General features: G+C 39.0%; 1 protein-coding gene and 1 non-coding gene across 6 annotated transcripts in view; one reads left to right on the top strand and one right to left on the bottom strand.

Annotated features, from left to right (window-relative positions):
- The window catches only part of COMMD10 (COMM domain containing 10), a 924,871-nt gene that overhangs the window by 802,815 nt on the left and 102,469 nt on the right, over positions 1-19,587 (bottom strand). The gene's annotated exons all lie outside the window — the stretch shown is intronic.
- On the top strand, positions 18,116-18,223 carry LOC132537268 (U6 spliceosomal RNA). The gene has a single exon (XR_009548729.1). It is a non-coding gene; the product is annotated as a U6 spliceosomal RNA (small nuclear RNA).

Genomic DNA, 19,587 nt, shown 5'->3' with positions numbered 1-19,587 from the left:
AACATATGGCAATATGAACACACACACACACACACACACACACACACACACACACACTACAAAGGAAGAGATCGGTGGTAAAAACCATTGTCCTGGACTTCCAATACACCTTTTTGCTTATAAATAAACTGAACTCAGCACCCATACATACAGAAATACTCTAAAGTATTAATTAGGTAAGAAGTACCCATTTGAATATCTTTATTGTTAAATCTATGCTGAACTGGATGATCTCAAACCCTTTCTTTTGAATCATTCCAGTCTGGCCCAGCCTCATCTGACTGACTCCATTCCTCTGAGCTTGCATATTCTGCAAAGTTCCTAAGGTTCACTGCAGCTTCTCCAGCATTTTGGGCATGTTACTTCCTCTACATACACATGCTCCGTCTGTCTCTCTGACTCAACCACATATCAATGGTTTTACCCTGGGGCCAGATGGTGGCGCCTTGGTTGAACACACATATGACAATGCAAAAAGACCCTACCTCCAGAGGGAACGCTTCACCAATGGTGCAGTAATGTTACAGGTCTCCCTCTCCCTCTCCCTCTCCCCTTTCCCTCTCCGTCTCCCCCTTCCCTCCCTGTCTCCCCTTCCCTCTCTGTCTCCCCCTTCCCTTAGTTTCTGCCTCTATCCAATAAATAAGTAAATAATAATCAATAGTATCATCTCATGTTCCCTTAGACCTTTCTAGAGGTTCTCTGGACTATGCATCAATGCAGTTTGAGCTTCCTCTTATCAACAGAACACTTAAAATGTCTAATTATAAATGTAATGTCAGCTATAAATGATCAACCAAAACATTTCCAAATGTATTTCCAGAGGCAAAGAAAGTCTCTAGCACTGAGTTTGAAACTCAGTAAATTATTTACTCAAGAAATAAATCACTGCTAGCTAAGATAGATGAACAAATAAACTGTTTCTTACCTCACTTACTTATAAACTCTCAACTACATAAATTTAACTTGCTTTGTACTCATCGCTGGATGAACAGAAATCTGACATTTCTTTCAAAATTTATATTCATTCATTCATTCACTTATTGTGTGTTATGAGAGCCAGAGACCAGAGTTTACTCAACTCTAGTATAAGGTGGTGCTGAGGACTTAACCTGGAGTTTCTGGGGCTTTAGTCATGCAACCTGGTGCTCTAATAATCTGAAATTCCTCCCCAGCCCACAGACATTTCTAAAGCAGTTCCCAGACTTCATTTCCTCAGATCTTTTCTGTTTCAAAAAACATCATTTGTTTAATATAGACCAAACATATCTGATTTTTGTACTCTTACTATGTACAATTTATAAGTAGACAGCAAAAGAGATGTCAACTTGAAGGAAATAAGAAACACAGACGGGGGAGTCGGGCGGTAGTGTAGCGGGTTAAGCGCACGTGGCGCAAAACGCAAGGACCCGCATAAGGATCCGGGTTCGATCCCCTGGCTCCCCACCTGCAGGGGAGTCACTTCACAGTCGGTAAAGCAGGTCTGCAGGTGTCTATCTTTCTCTCCCCCTCTCTGTCTTCCCCTCCTCTCTCCATTTCTCTCTGTCCATCAACAACAACAATAATAACTACAACAATGAAACAACGGCATCAAAAGGGAATAAATATTAAAAAAAGAAACACAGACAAATAAAACTAAAATAACACAAAATACTATTAAATGTCTTATATAATCTAATCAAGAAAAATCTGCAGATTCCAAACTAGAATAAACAAAAGTGTTTTTAAAGGTATAAATGCTGTTTTCTTTTGAATTCTAGTTATTCTTATAAGCAAAAGGTACGTAAGATAAGTAAGATAATTTCGTCTACGATGATCTTTCTGCCCAGTTTCAGCTTCCTGAATAGAACATTAAATTCTCTCATAAAACACAGTGTGAATTTTGAATAAAAGTAGGCTCTATTATACTTCTAAAAGTTTCCATACAAATAGATGAGTCAATTTACTATCCATTTGGAATATAAAAGTTTGATAGCCTACTGGATACTGAAGCAATAATAGTTCACCAAAACAATTCTAATCATATTACAAGTTTCCATGTTTTTACAGAGATGGAGCAGCTTTTCAAATGAAGCCATTAACATTTGATTCCAACAGTCAAAACTCCTTATACAAACTGTTTATTCTTTTAAATTTTGGGAACATTTTCACTAAATTAGACATTTCCCTAAGAGGAAGGTGTCACGATATTTTCTTTTCTTTTCTTTTTTTTGAGGAGATTAATGCTTTATAGTGCAATCACTGACATTCCCTTCCCCTCCTTCCCCAGAACCCTTTGCTTTTGGTTGCGATACACCACGTCCAGTCCATGTTTGACTTTGTGCTATACCTCCCCATTCCTACTTTATTAAGGCCCCCTAATAAATGAGACAATTTGGTATTTATTATTCTTAATTGTTCTCAACCTCTTTCCTCAATAAATTAACTCACTTGGGGATAATAAAATTTTTCCTCCTTTCTTCACATCTCCATTTGGAATACCTTGTGAACATATCATTACTGACTGCTACATAGAAGCCTACCTACATCCACTTGGTAATTAATAAACATGCACAAATAAATGTACTTGGTGCATCTCACAAACCAAGCACAATACTACTATCCTCCCCCTTCTCGTCATCTCTCTTTAATAATTTATTTATTTCATTTTAAAGAGAGATTTTTTTTTTAACTAGCTCTGACTTATGGTGGGGCAGGGAACTGAATCTGAGACTTTTGGAGTCTCAGGCTTTTAAGAGTCTCTTTGCATAACCATTATGCTATCTACCCCCACCCAATCTTCTCTTTCTTTCTTGAACTATCTCTCTGTCTTGCCATCTATCTGTTATTTAGTTATTTTTTCCTCTGGTAAGAAAAAAATCTGAGAAAATAAAGTTCTCTAAAAATCTTAATATTTTTATCTTTATTTATTGGATAGAGATAGCCAGAAATCAAGAGGGTGATAAAGAGGGAGAGAGACAGAGAAACACCTGCAGCCCTGCTTCACCACTCGCAAAGCTTTCCCCCTGCAGGTGGGGTCCATGGCCTCGAACCCGGGTCCTTGAGCATTATAATACATGCGCTCAACCAGGTGCACCACCACCCGGCCTCCAATTTTTAATGTTTATTTTTCAATTGCTACTGACTTAACAAAGTTTTACAAATTTCTAAGATTTCACACTTATACAAGTGTGTGTACAACTCACCACACCCCAAGTTCCTGTGCCTCCCCACCCTTCCCTCTGATAAACACCATAGTTTTCACAAAGTCCAGGAGACAGTTACAGTTTGGTTACAATTTTCTTTTGCCAGTTCATTTCTTTTAGGTCATCTCTATTCCACATGTGAGTGAAACTATCCAATATTTGTGTATTTTACCTCTTAATTCACTTAGCATAATCAATTCCTTATTTTCTTCTTGACTTACTACCTGCTTAAATAGAGAACAGGGGCTTGAACTAAAACATAACATCCCAAAGAAAACATCAGGCTCAATCAAAAAAATAATAATAATGTACTAAATTCAAGCATGTAACTTGTTTTACTGAGAACAACTTTATAAACATGTGAACTACCCTCTAACTTTCAAAAAGCAAAGCAATATTATAACTTTCAATCTTGTCATAATCCTGAGTCAAGATGCATATATTTAAACTTCTTCAAAATTAAACATCAGCAGTTAGTATTGTAAATCACATGAACTTTTCTCCATAGAGTTTGAGAGGGTTTTGAATCTATAGGATCTGACCCGAGTCTTTGACTAGCTAGCTGTGAAAACCTGAGTAACCATATAGCCATGAAGACTATCCACAGTAACAGTCTTTATTTCAGGATCTTCCCTTTGAAAAATAAAAAGGATCCCTATACAGACTACCAGGAGACAGCAGAGGAAAGTTCTTATCATTTGTTGCTTTAAAACATGAAAGTCCAAAGGCATCACAAATGTAAAATAATTGTTTAGCCCACAGCTTAGCTTGAGGTTTTAGATAGGTAATTGTGGTAATTGAGGGACCAGACCTAGGTTCAAGTCCCTGGTCCCCACCTGCAGGGGAAAAGCTTTGCAAGTGGTGACGTAGTGTTGAGTGTTGCAGGTGTCTCTCTGCCTCTCTCCTTCCCTATCACCTCATTCTCTCTTGGTTTCTGGCTGTTTCTATCAAGACAAAATAAAAATAATAAAAAAAAATTTAAGAAAATATTAGCTAGGTGATTGTGAAATAATCTGAAATAACAGATGCATGTTACATTATTTCTTCTGTGTTTACATAAGGCTTTGCTTGCATATCTGTCCATAAAGAAGATCCTTACCTACAGCCCCAACCTTCTTTCACACAGAGTTCAAGGTCACAAGCTCAGCAACTGATTCCAACATTCTGAGAGTTTATGATTCTGATGCTCATCTCTCCAAACAAGAACAATGAGGAATGAAAGAAACAGATGTCTGATCACTAGAGAGATCTACTGTCACATTCACTAGTGACGTAGAGCCTCTTTGTTTAGTGAATGGAGACTTTAAAACTTGTCTTCATGACTGAAAACCATGAATAAGTGGGATATCTTCAAGAAACTCAGTACCTAGATTGTTAGCTGAGACTGTAATACTTGGTTATTCTCTTGAGGTAACTACGAATGACTGTTGGATGCACTGTTAGGTTTTATTGTCTAATGTTTCGATGAAGTTTCTCCACCCATCATTAAACTTCAGTTTTGATGCCTGGTTTTCAAGGTTAGCTTAATATGGACTCCAACAGAACTGTCAAACAAATTGAACACAACCTTAAAAACAAAAACAACAAAGGCAGTATAAGAGAGGAAAACTACTCAGATTTAACTGACCCTAGTGCTATCATATGTCAAAGTTAAGTGATACACTGACCTCTCTTTCCTTTATAAAAGTAAATAACCTTGAAATTAAAATACATGATAAACACAGTAGTTAAAAACAAAAAACAAAAAAAAAAAAAAGAAAAACCCAGAGACCAATGTCATGTAAAGGCAGAAATTCTACATCAACTATAACAAATATATTAACAAATCCATTTGAAATATTTCCAAAAGTACCAGGACTAAGTAGAGTTTATCCAAGAATAAGACAAGAGTTCAACAGTAGAAAACAATCAACCTGATTGATTTCATCACTTCATGAAATAGGAAACAAGTATCCTATCACTTAATACAAACTCCTCAGATTGTGTCAAGGGATACAGAAAAGTATTTGGTACTTCAGTAGTTACTTCTTTTTCTTCTTTTGTTGCCCTTGTTGTTTTATTGTTATGGTGATTATTATTTTTGTTGCTACTGATGCTGTTGTTGTTGGATAGGATAGAGAGTAATGCAGAGAGGAAGAGAGAAACAGAGAAGGGGAGAGAAAGATAGATACCTGCAGACCTGCTTCACCACTTGTTAAGTGAACCCCCCCCCCCCCCCGGCAGGTGGGGAGCCAGGGGCTCGAACCAGGATCCTTTCACTGGTCCTTACACTTTGCACCATATGCACTTAACCCACTACCGCCCAACCCCCTAGTAGCTATTTCTTTAAGCTCCCTATGGCTGCTCTAACAAATTACTGCAAGCTTGATGGCCTAAAACAACAGAAATGTATCAACCTACAAAGTCTAAAAACAACTTCCCTGGGTGGAAACAAAGTGTGTTAGCAGAGCTGTGTTCCCTCTGGGAATCTATCTCTTGCCTATTCCAGATTCTAGTGACTACCAGCATTCCTGGATTTGTGGACTAATCCACATTCCTGGACTAATCTCTACTTTAGGGATCCCATCAATTTATATGTTTGTGTATCAAATCTCTCTCTCTCTCTCTCTCCCCCTGCCCCCTCAACCACAGCACTGCTCAGTTCTGGTTTATGTTGGTGCAGGGTCTGAACCTGGGATGTTGGGAGCCTCAGGCATGAAAAGTTTCTGCATAATTATAATGCTATCTTCTCACATTCTGCCTTCCTCTTAAAAGGACATCTGTCATGGTATTTAGGTCTACCTAGATAATTCAGGATAATCTCTCCATCTTAATGTTCTTAAATTAATCAAATCCACAAAACCCCTTATCCCTATAAGGTAATATTTAGAGGGGCCCAAGAATTAGCCCTGATGTCTCTGAGATTATACTGCTTAACTCATTATCCTGCTAAAAAAATTTTTTAACCAGGCTGGAAGTGCCTGACTTGTATGTTTGAAGTCATGGGTTCCATTCTCAGGAAACACACACACACACACACACACACACACACACACACTATGCTAATAGTTGTGTGTTTACAAGCAGTGTCTTAACAAAATACCACAGATTGGGTGCTTTAAACACTTTCTTTAAATGTATTTCTCCCAATTCTGGGCCCTGGAAATCCCAGATAAGTATGAGCAGATCTGATTTCTACTAAGGCCTCTCTCCTTGACTTGTAAGTAGTTGCCTTCTTGTTGTGTCCTCATAGGGTCTCTCCTCTGAGCAGACATTCCAAGTGTCTTTGCTCTTGAAAAGGTACCACAGGTGACCACAGGTACCCTGAGTACCTCTTTAAAGACCTGTATCCAATAACAACCACATTAACAGTGAAAGCTGCAGCATATATATGCTGGGAAAACATACTTCAGTTAATATAAATTCTCGAAGAAAAGTTCCTATGGGGAAGAGTCAAGACCCCATTTGAGGCAAATTGGAATGAATGTTCTAGTGAAAACAAATTGAGTACTTTTTAAACACTTACCAATTTACTATTAGACTGGCTGGATGGGAATTCTCACAACACCTATTCTTTTTTCTATCCAGTTTAGCTTAAGAGACTGTTTTCCAAAAACAAGGTTCTACTTTCTCTGTTTATTAAAAAGATCTGCCAGGGCTGGCCCAGGGAAGCTTCTACAGCTAGGCCACATCTAACCTTTTTGTTTACCTCTTGGATCAACTGATTTAGAAAACACCATTCTGCTGTAATTAGATAGAAATTGTGTGAGGCAGGCAGAAGAGATAACATGATGGTTATGTAAAGGGTTTTCATGCCTGTAGCTCTAATACCAAGTTTGATTCCTCCAATCATTATAAGCCATAATTGAGAAATGCTCAGAACTCGGGTGGTGGGAATGGTGTGGATTCAAACCTCTGTTGACATGTAATTCTTTAATATAAAAATTAATTAATTAATTTTTTAAAATCCAGGGCCAGTGGTGGTGTACCTGGTTGATACATGTTGCAATGTACAAGGAGCCAGGTTCAAGCCCCCAGTCCCCACCTGCAGGGGGAAAGCTTTACGAGTGGTGAGACATTGCAGCAGGTGTCTCTCTCCCTATCTCCCCCTTCCCTCTCAATTTCTGACTGTCTCTATCCAACAAATAAATAAAGATTAAAAATTTTTTTTTAAAAAAGAGAAAAAAACCTCTATGTTCTGCATGTATACAACGGATTGGTGATAACTTGAATAATTCTGATGAAAATATAGATCTTGGGGGGGGTTGGGCAGTAGGTTAAGCACAGTGGGTTAAGCACACATGGTGCAAAACGCGAAGACCAGCATAAGGATTCTGGTTTGAGCCCCCGGCCCCCCTCTCTGTCTTCCCCTCTCTCCATTTTTCTCTATCCTATCCAACAACAATGACATCAATAACAACAGCAATTAATAACTACAACAATAAAAAATATATAGATCTTGGATAAAAAAAAAACTGACCTAATTTAACGTTGTGAAACTCTCTTTAGAGGAACGTAACATAGACTCTCTAGTCCATGTAAGTAACCCATGCTATCTGTCTTTCATGGGACCTGCTTTTCCTCCCAGTTGTTTCTGTAGATAACTGAGAAGTAAGGTCATCTTGTGAATTAACTGAAATACAACAGGAAATATCACATATAAAAATTCCACATTTCTCCTTTCTGATGTGATGCTTGCTATCTATTTTTCCCCAATCAAAAACAAAAAAACCAATATGTAATGTCTGAAAGTATAAATTTGACCTCCAAGAAAGGATTTCCTTAATGTCAAAACTGCTGTTCTTGGATTTCAGAACATTGTATCTCAACATATTGGACACTGTCCTCTTTAAGGATTAACTTTCATTTGTCCATATGGAGGAAATGATCAGTGTAGTGACTGTCCTGGGTTGTGTTACTTCAGAACAACATACCATACTATCAAATCCTGGAAATGATAAGGTTTTTCCTTTCCCATAAGAGGCAAGTTCAAGAAGAGTTCTGATCTCTCTAATAAGAAGAAAAATAACTTGTTTTTCTTGCGGGCACTTGGTATGTCTTCCAGTATTTATACCAATGCTTTTCATGAAGTTAATTTCATTATATATCATTAAGAGTTTCTCTACAGACAGGTAGTGTTAGAATATAGTGATTATAAACAGATGAGAATTTTTTAAAAATTATGCACTATATATGCATAACCAAAATATTTTATACAACCTTGATCCAAACTCCCAGCAGGGGAGAAGTGATAGGATGAAGATAAGAGGACTCTGCACTCCAGCTCCATCAGCACCCAGAGAGAGAAGGAAAAGGAGAGGGACATATGGAGGCAGCTACGACGTTATGAGTGGCTTAGAGGGGAAGAAAGGATTGAATCAGAAAAAGAAGGGGCAACTATGTATAAATGTGGACAGACAGTTGTGGAAAAGATGGTTGGCCCATGTCTACAACTTCAGGGGAACAGTGGTGGACTGCAGTGGGGAGAGTGAAGATGAAGAACTCTGGTTGTGGGAATGGTGTGAATGCAAACCCCTGTTGACATGTAATTCTGTAATATAAAAAAAATAAAAAAATTTTAAAAATTTATGGGGGGCAGGTGGTGGCACACCTGGTTAAGCGCTCACCTTACTGTGCACAAGGACCCAGGTTCAAGCCCCTGGTCCCCACCTGGAGGGCGGGCGAAAGTTTCACGAGTGGTGAAGCAGAGCTGCAGGTGTCTCTCTGTCTCTCTCCTTCTCTATCTCCCTCTCCCCTTCTCAATTTCTCTGTCTCTATGCAATAATAAATAAAGATAAACAAATTTTTAAAATCATGTTATGTACTACATATGCATAATCAAAATATTGTATATGATTCACCAACATCTTAATTGCTTCATTTTATGAAAGGTAAATGTAGCAGGACATGACTTCATATTATTTTCTATCAGATTCCTTTCAACCAAGTGACCTTGACCATATGCACCCATATGTAACACTTAAACTACCCTAAGGCATTGGTTTATAAAAAAAAATTTTTTTATGAGAGAATGGGAAGATAACAGAGAAAGAGAGAGGCCAGAACATCACTGCATAGTGTGTATGGCATAGGCAATACTTGGGATTAATTATACTCAGGACCTCATGCGTGCAAATCCAGCATTCTCCCCCCGCACCTCCTCCCAGGTTGCTGAAGGCATTGTCTTTAACACAATTATGTTTTTATACACACACAATGATAGATCTTTTATAGAATGTTGATATTTATGATATAATTTTTATTTCATCTTTCATACTCTCGAGTACATCAATTTGGTGTCTTTTTCACAGAATACAATTTTAAAAATGTGTCTGACAACTCACTATTAGAGCAAAAGTATAATTATGAACATGCAGAAAAATATTCTTTTCCCTCAAGAAACTACACCAAAGTAATAAAAATTTAGATTAAGGGTCCTTTATCTAAACTACTAAGAAACAGGAGATCCATTTCTACTTGAAAAAGACCTCCAATATTTCAGCCAACCTCCAAACCGGCACTCAATGATTAACAAGCAGTAGTGGAGGCAGAGGAAATTTAATCCAGTTAGCTTTTTCAAAGGGACCAGGAGCCAAAGAGATAGCTCACTGGGTAGGTTGCCTGCATTACCATATGTCCGGCCCACGTTCAATCCCTGACACCGCATATGCACTGGGGGAAGTTCCAGTACCTGTCAGTACCACAGTGCCTCTCCTCTCTCAGTCTTTCTACCTGAATGTGGCCCACAGCAGTGAAATCACACACAGCCATGACCACAAAAATGCAGAGTGTGTGTGTGTGTGTGTGTGTGTGTGTGTGTACAGTGTGTGTCTCTCTCTGTGTGTGTATTTTAATTTGTCAAAAATCTTATGATAAAAGTATAAAAGCTTACTGACAGGGTGGCATTACTTCCATGTTACATATATTGAAGCCAGCAGTCCTGAGACCACAATTTAGCGACAGATCAATAGGAGAGATCACCAGAGATTTACAAATATCAAAGCAAATCAATTTAACAAATATTGAGCACAATTTCCTGGCTCTGAAGGTTCGAAAGAAGACTCTGCTGGAGCCATTCTCTATCTCATTTTCCTCATCAGAAAGGCATTATTACTCATCTCATATGATTGCAAACATCAAATGAGGTGATACGTAAAAATGTTTGCAATGGTGTAAACACCCAATAAATGGTTGTTAAATCTAGGTTTTAATTAATTAACATAATGGATGTGTTGCCTTTTTTTGGTGGTAGAATAAAAAAATTAAATTCCTAAGTTGGCGAAAAATGGCTCTACATTTGCTCCTTATAGTAGGTGGTAAATTTCACGATAATGGGTGATAGTATATTCAAATAAATTACCAGCTAGTTGAAAGCATTTATTACAATTATATTATAATTCTATCTTCGAACTCTCCTGATCATTTTCAATTCTGTCGTTCTACATTATGGAGTTTTGCTGCCCTTAGACAACAGAAAGACTCAGGAAGCAAGCGCTCAAGTTTTGGGGATTCTGAAAAATATCTTATTTGTTATTTGTTTATTGGACAGAGACAGAGAAATTGAGAAGGAAGGGGGAGCAAGAGATAAAGAGAGACACCAGCAGCCCTGCTTCATGGCTTGTGAAGCTTTCCCCTTGCAGGTGAGGTCCAGTGGGGGAAGTCCTGTGCACTGTAGTATGTGCACCCTACCAGGGTATGCAATGCTGGGAAATACACTCAGGACCTCCTGCATGCTCAATACCACTATGGGGTCTTTCCAGAACTAACTTCTACTAAATTAGATAGAAGAAAAGGAGAGACAGGGAAGAGAGGCACAGTACCATCTATGATTCCTTAGGGATATACATTGAATTCCCATGTGGCACAAGTGCTCGAACCCAGGACCACATGCACAGCAGCATTTGTGCTCTATCTGTTGAGCTGTGACTCAACAGCTCCAGTTTTAAAGGTAAAGTCTGATTCTATCCTAAAGACTAGTTCAGACAAGGAGAAAAGACCAATGTATTCGCCAATGCATTTAATGTAATTAAGAATACCAACGTATTCTTAAAGTCAATTGGCTGTTTATATAGGCAACTTTATACAGTAGACTGGTATTTCCTGTATAAGAACTATAGCATGAGTTGGGGTTACGTGCATTCACAGATATGTGCATATAAAAAATGATTACCCGGGGAGTCGGGCGGTAGTGCAGCGGGTTAAGCACAGGTGGCGCAAAGCACAAGGACCAGCAGAAGGATCCTGGTTCGAGATCCTGGCTCCCCACCTGCAGGGGAGTCCCTTCACAGGCGGTGAGGCAGGTCTGCAGGTGTCTGTCTTTCTTTCCATTTCTCTCTGTCCTATCCAACAACGACATCAATAATAACTACTACAATAAAACAACACGGCAACTAAAAGCGAATACATAAATAAATAAATATTTTTTAAAATTTTTAAAAATGATTACCCTAAAACAGACCTACAGCTTTTCCCAAAACACAGTCTCCAATCTTCATCTGCACTATTCATGCCTTTAGGTTCATGATGAGTCAACAGTTTGTTCTGTATTATAACTTAACCCTTTTTCAGTTACCAGGATCCAGATAATACCATGATGCCTGCCTGACTTCCTCGGGCAAAGGACCCCACCATGTGTCCTGAAGCCCCACCTCCCCAGATCCCTGCCCCAGTAGGGAAAGAGAGAGACAGGCTGGGAGTATGGATCGACCTACCAATGGCCATGTTCAGTGGAGAAGCAGTTACAGAAGCCAGACCTTCCACCTTCTGCATTCTACAATGACCCTGGGTCCATACTTCCAGAAGGATAAAGAATATGAAACCTATCAAGGAAGGGGATTGGATATGGAGCTCTGGAGGTGGGTCATATATGGAAATGTATCCCTCTTATCCTATGGTCTTTTCAATGTTTCCATTTCATAAATTTTAAAAAATGGAAAAAAATTAATAAAAATGTAAACAAAAGTGCTACTCTATGAATAGAGCTAATGTAAAATCCTTCTTCCTTCCTTTTAATAATGGATTCAGGTAGATAAATAGTGGCATGAAGCTTCAGTTACACTTTATTAACTACATTCACTCAGTAACACTTCATTTGCACGAAGACATGAATTCATATTTAAAAAAAAAGAAATGTCAACAGATTAAGAAATGGTCACAGATTTTTATGGACTGTAAAATTAAAACAAGACTGGTAAACACACATGGTATCCATAGGTCTATGCTGTTTATCAAGAAATTAGGATGGCATTCACTTGGTGTGAAGGACCTCTAAGGAGGTTCTGGTTCCAAGCCCACTGGTTCTTAACTTTTCGTGGGTTACAGGGTTTGCAGATCCTATAAACTTCCTTCCAGAAAACACACACACACATTCTCATTATCCATCTATCTATCTATCTATCTATCTATCTATCTATCTATCTATCTATCTATCTATCTATCTACCTTTCTCTCTCCATTGACCACCTGAAAACAGAATCTATACAGGTTAAGAATCCTTACATAGACACTTGATATTCAATAACTATGTTCACTCTGGACCATGGCTCCAGGGCCTGTGCTAAATTTGTCCTTTAGCTGAAGTACATATTTCAATCTCAAGAGAAGAAAGCTGAAAGGTGGATGTGAAGCAGCAAGACACTCAGCTATTCAGGGTGCCTGGCATTCACATCTCAGTTTGACTCTGGCATTTTTATAAGTCATTACTAGTAGAATAATTATCAAGAAGTGCCCTGGTAGTCATCATTAATATATTGAGAAGGTCTTTGAACTTCTTCTAATAAAAAGGGTTGACTGTGCTTTCATATCCTAAGGCTCCTTGGCACGTTATAGAAGATGCTTATCTAAGTAACAGGAGGCTAAAAAAAAAATAAAGCAATGAAAGAAATAAAGTACTTTATCTTTATAGACATTCATTAACATATTTATTGAATTCCTATTTTGTAGAGGGAATCACTACTAAAAGACAAATGCATAGATGCAGTCTGCTAAGAGCATTCAGTGCTACTTCTGAAAACGTGACCGCAAAGACCCATTTGGCAGGTTAATATTACAAATACCCAAAACCAAGCAGTTGAGAGGATAATATAGATTCATAATATTTTTCAATTCCTATAATCAATTATTTATGTTGTGGCCCATGAAGTGGTGTAGCAGTTGAGTGCTGGACTTGTAAACATAAGGTCCAGAGTTCAAAGCCTGGCACTGCACTTGACCAGCATGTATTCTGCTCCAGTGTGCTCTCTCTCCTCTCTCTCTCTCTTGTTCTGTCTCATGAATTAAAAAAATATGTAAAACTTAAAAAAAAAATTCTACTCTTAAAAGGTTAAAATCTTATGTGGTTAGCTGCCAGGACAGAGTTTATTCTTAAAGAAGTACACCAGGGAAGGACATGAGGAGAGGCTTTTGGAGGCTGTAATGTTTTATACAGAAGCCAGACCTTCCATCTTCTGTACCCCACAATGACCTTGGGTCCGTACTTCCAGAGGGTTAAAGAATAGGAAAGCTACAGGGGAGGGGATGAGATACGGAGTTCTGGTGGTGAGAATTATATGGAGTTGTACCCCTCTTATCCTTATCCTCTTATCAATGTTTCCTTTTTATAAATAAAAAAAAGTTATGCTAAATAGGAAAAAGTAGAAATATATATAAATATATAAAAGTAGAAAATAGAATATATATTATAAATTATACACATATAATTTAGCCCTTGGCTTCCTTCACAAAGTATTTATATAAGACCTTCAGTGTGCTAAATATAACTGAATTCCTGTATTATTTATGTATAGCATATCAGCAGATAAGCATACAGTTTGTTTATGCATGTTATGGTTCACGGGCCCTTGGATAACTTCTGCATATTGGCTAACAAGGATAATACTGCTGTGAACACTACCACCTGTGTTTTTTTGGGAACATAGACTAGCTTTTCAGTGGGGTCTGCACCTACGAGAAGTATATGTATACTAACTTACATACATACATACATATATATATATAAATTCAATTTTACTAGATAACAACAGTTCAAAATGTGCTAAAGCTAATGATGACGTTCTATCCATGTCAACATGGCCATCACCAAATTTCTGTATCTCCACACAGGTCATTTCTTCCTTTACTCCTTCTGCTAGGTATCAAAGGTGTGTTGAGCACTGTTCTATGATTAGAGATCATCTGACAATGATAATCCTCAAGATGTGAACATTCAAGTGGGCAAACAAAAAATACACGTAAAATCAAAAATAAGGGGGGAAAGGGCATATAAAATAATAACATTGCACAGTAGCATGCAATAAGAAATTAGAATATGAAGAAAAGAATGTGGAGATGGGAAATGTTCCAATACACAAAGAAGGCATTTCCATAGTGAAATGAGACTGAAAAATAAGATGGCAGTGATAAAAGTAGTAAAGGAGTTACACTTAAGAGTATAAATACGAGAGTCGGGCTGTAGCACAGCGGGTTAAGCGCAGGTGGCGCAAAGCTCAAGGACCGGCATATGATCCGGTTCAAGCCCTGGCTCCCCACCTGCACGGGAGTCGCTTCACAGGTGGTGAAGCAGGTCTGCAGGTGTCTGTCTTTCTCTCCCCCTCTCTGTCTTCCCCTCCTCTCTCCATTTCTCTCTGTCCTATCCAACAACAACAACAATAAAAACTACAACAACAAAAAAAAAAAAAAACAGCAAGGGCAACAAAAGGGAATAAATAAAATTAAAAAAAAAAAGAATCCGGGGGGAAAAAAAGAGTATAAATACAAAGAGATGACAAGTTTTGTCGGTGGGATATATTTTAGGTAAATACAATCGGAGGCTCTGTATACCTGATACTCTTTTCATTTTCTCAAAAAGGTGAGAAAAAGTTGACAACCCACATATAGGTTACACGCATAATGTGTGACAAGGAATCCTGAGAGTTTTATGTACAGGAATGTCTAGTCAGGAGATTTTTCAATCAAGATGCTTCCAAAACGTAAAGAAATTTCGGGGGCTTTTTGAAAGGTAAGAGGTAAATTGTGTGGTTATCCCAGAGGTTATAATCATGAGGTCCCATGACAGATCCCAGGCATGGCTTGTGACTAACTGGTACTCTGCTTCTTTGAATATACGTGAGTAAATACATTTTTAAATTTCTCATGCTATCCTAATATTTTTATGTGAAAGTGGAATAATAAATAACTCAATCTTCGAATCATCTTTACCTCATTTCCAAGTGCAATTTTTTATATTTATTTTCCCCTTTGTTGCCCTTGTTTTATTGTTGTAGTTATTATTGTTGTTGATGTCATTGTTGGATAGGACAGAGAGAAATGGAGAGAGGAGGGGAAGACAGAGGGGGAGAGAAAGATAGAAACCTGCAGACCTGCTTCACCGCCTGTGAAGCGACTCCCCTGCAGGTGGAGAGCCAGGGTCTCAAACCGGGATCCTTAAGCCGGTCCTTGCACTTTGCGCCACGTGCGCTTAACCTGCCGCTGCCACCACCAGACTCCCAAGTGCAATGTTTTTGTCAAGGCATGAAACAGAACACGATTTAGAAAGGGATGACATATTCCAGCATAACACACACATACATACAAATGTGAATATATATGCACATATATGCAAACACACACATGTATATGTGTACACAGGTAAATTCATGCATATAAGTATAGTCATTCCGGCCCCCCCAACAAACTGTGAAACTACAAAATGTAGTTAATCAAACAGAATGCTGGAATCTTTCCCTCCAGGTAAGGAATGATTACCGCACTGCTTTCAGATTCCGACACAAAATCAGTAACACCAGATGCTACTAGAGGTAGTATGGCTAATTAAGATTTAATGGACTTCCCTGCTCCAACAATTAAATGGGAAGGGCTGCAGGGAATTGTTGAATATTGCAAAGAAAATCATGTAATGGGTAAGAAAAGTGGAAATAAATGTCTATGCAAAGTCTGTTTTCTTTCCGTGGTTTAAAGAATATTTTCACTTAGGAAGTTCTCTTTCATTTGGAATGTAAATTCCACATTGTAGCTTTCTGTGCTTTTGGAGGAAGATCGTTTTGGGCACAGCAGATGTATGACTGGCTAGGAAATGTATCTCAAAAGGAATTGCTCTTGGGGGTTGGCAGCCATTTTATTACTGTCTGACTTGGCAGCATCTATCTGCAACAGACAGCGAGTTTATTATGCACTTTTAACTACTAAATTCTCAAAACAAAAAGAAGGCTTATCATGGGAGATAATAAGTGATCAGACTCTATCGTCTAGTTACTCTTCTAGTAAAACCGCATGTGTTGTCTAAAATTGCTAAGGGAACCTGGGAGTTCATAAGGAAAATCGGGTTATATCTGAATAGTCTTCTTTAATATCCTAGCTAAGGAAGAAGGCCATAATAAACAAAAAGTTTATATGCAGACATCCACTGTAAATAATCTACTTGTTGATATTAAATGGAGTACGAGGATGATAAGCTTTTGACTGCTATTAAATTATGGCGCTGAGGGGGCCGGGAGATAGCGCAGCAGGTTAAGTGCACATGGTGCGAAGCACAATGACCTGCTCGAGATCCCGACTCTCCACCTACAGGGGAGTCGCTTCGCAGGTGGTGAGGCAGGTCTGCAGGTGTCCATCTTTCTCTCCTCCTCTCTCCATTTCTCTCTGTCTTATCCAACAACAATAACGATAAATAAAAGGGGCAACAAAAAAATGGAAAAAATGGCCTCCAGGAGCAGTGGATTCATAGTGCAGGCACTGAGCCCCACTGATAACCCTGGAGGGAAAAAAAATTATGGTGCTTTATTCTCAGTTAAGAGGGGCCAGGCGGTGGTGCACCTGGTTGAGCGCACATAAAGGTCCAGGTTCAAGGACCCAGATTCAAGCCACTAGTCCCCACCTGCAGGGGGAAAGCTTCAGGAGGGGTGAAGCAGTGCTGCAGGTGTCAGGACTTTGCTTTACAGACTGAAAGGAAAAAGAGAAGTTCTCATCCTCTTCATTTAATGCTATAGGATAGTCAAGGTGTCAGACTATGGTCTCGGTATGATTTCCGGAGCAACCAACTGATGCCAATACAATATGAGAGAGTCTTTATAGCCTCACTCCAAGACAAAGAACTTGACTTCAAAGATGAACATTCACTAAAAGCAAGCTTCTGGGGCTGGGGAAATAACATACTGGTTATGCAAAAAGATTTTCACACCTGAGGCACCAAAGGTCCCAGGTTCAACTACCAGCACCAACATAAGCCAGAGTTGAGCAGTACTCGGATTAAAAATAAATAAATACATAATTTAAAAAAAAATACAATAATATATAAGCAAGCATTTCTTATATGTGGCAAAGAGAAAACCAAAATGTAACTGAAAATCCTAAGTTTTATCTTCCCTCCACAGCTCTGGCTACTTTTAAGACATTTTTCTTTAATGGTAGCTTTGGACATGATTGAGCAGGATTTGATTTCAGGTTATAAAGTTCTAAAAATAATAATAATAATAAAAATTAATCAAGATTCTACAGGGTGGGAGTTGGGCAGTAGTGTAGCAGGTTAAGCGCACATGGTGTGAAGCACAAGGAGTGGCATAAGGATCCCGGTTCGAGCCCCTGGCTCCCCACCTGAAGGGGAGTCGCTTCATAAGTGGTGAGGCAGGTCTGCAGGTGTCTATCTTTCTCTCCCCCTCTGTCTTCCTCTCCTCTCTCCATTTCTCTCTGTCCTATCCAACAATGACGACATCAGCAACAACAACAATAACTATAGCAACAATTAAAAAAAAGGAAAAATAAATATATATATATATTTTTTTAAAAAAAAAAAAAAAGATTCTACAAGGTGTGTCTGGGAAGTGACACAGTGGGAGAGCTTTGAATTTGCAAGCATGAAGTCAGCCTCGAGTGTCCCAGTGCTGTTCTAGTAACTGTCTCCTTCTATCCTATACCTGGCTCATGAAATAAACAAAATAAACATTAAAAAAAGATATCTCCTAGTACTTGCTTCAGCAGCACATATACTATAAATTGGAACAATACAGATAAGATTTGCATGGCCCTTGCACAAGGATGACATGAAAATTTGTGAAGCGATCCATATTTTTTCCTGACTTCCTGGGCACACAACCTCACAAATAAGTCCCAGAACCTCACCCCTCCAGAGCCCTACCACACTAGGGAAAGACAGAAATAGGCTGGGGGTATGGATCCACCTGCCAACACCTATGTCAGGTGGAGAAGCAATTACAGAAGCCAGAACTCCTACCTTCTGCACCCCCAAAATAATTTTTATCCACACTCCCAGTGAGGAAGAAGTGATAGGAGGAAGAGGATAAAAGGGCTCTGAACTCCAGATCCATCTGGACCCAGAGAGGAGGAAAAGGAGAGGGACACGTGGATGTAGTAATAGGGTTATGTGTAGCTTGGAAAGGAAGAGAAGATGGGACCAAAAAATATTTAAAAAGGCAAATGTATATAATATAGGCAGATAGTTATAGAAATAATAGTTAACCCCTATCTGCAAACTTAGGAGAACTGCTATAGCTTCCATTGGAGGGACTGGGGATTCTTTTGGCAAGGAGGGGAGCTGTGTATACAAACTACAATGAAAGTTAAAAAAAAAAGTCTCCCAAATGTGTAAATTTTATATTAAACCTGCAAGATCATATCCCCATCAAATGGATAGAGGATTGAATAAATGACCTTTAGAGTCTTGTCGGGAAATTGAGAGGATGTGGTTGAGCCTGGCAGGGCTTGACCTGAGGACTGTGTCTATCCTGTCAGTCTCTCTCTCTACTGAGAGGCTGAGCAAGGAGAGACAGGAGTAACCCCATAGCTGTGCCTCGTCTTATCAGACTCCCTGCCTCACAAAGCACCCCGCATTCCTGATATTATGGCCATCAGATAAAAAGAAAGGGGGAGATGTTGGGAAATTGTGAGGAGCCTCACAAAGCAGCCTGCATCCCTGATACTATGGCTTATCTACATGATCATTGTATTGCCTGAAAAATCCCCGCCCATTCCATTCCTTTGATCTATCTTCTTTCTACCCTCAAGACCCTTACTGCCTGCAGGGTAATATTAATCCTACCAGTTAAAACCCTCGCAAGAGTTGCTAAGGAAGTTTCTACCTTCCCAGCCCCCTTTTGCCTTTCTCACCCCTTTCCTAGCCATTTCCGTTTCCGACTTGCCACTTCTGGGTCAGACCTTTAAAAGCCTTGGCCCTCTGATCAATAAAGACATTGCATTGCTTCGAGCCATGTGTTTGGTTCCTGAGTCATCTCCCTTGCATCACTGAGTGAGTAGCAGCCCAGGCTGGCTCTGGTCAAGTTCTCTCCAAGCCAGAGAGCACGCACATGGGAAGAGGCACTCCCACGCTAGCCCAGCAGAGTCTCTTCCAAAACTCTTCACTTTGTGATGAAGGACTAAACTATGTGAAATGAGAAAGCCAACACCACATTAAAAAATG

This window comes from Erinaceus europaeus, chromosome 2, assembly GCF_950295315.1.
Source record: "Erinaceus europaeus chromosome 2, mEriEur2.1, whole genome shotgun sequence".
Classification (NCBI taxonomy): Eukaryota; Metazoa; Chordata; class Mammalia; order Eulipotyphla; family Erinaceidae; genus Erinaceus; species Erinaceus europaeus.
Note: the sequence above shows the minus strand (reverse complement) of the source record. Positions and strands in the feature narration are given on the sequence as shown.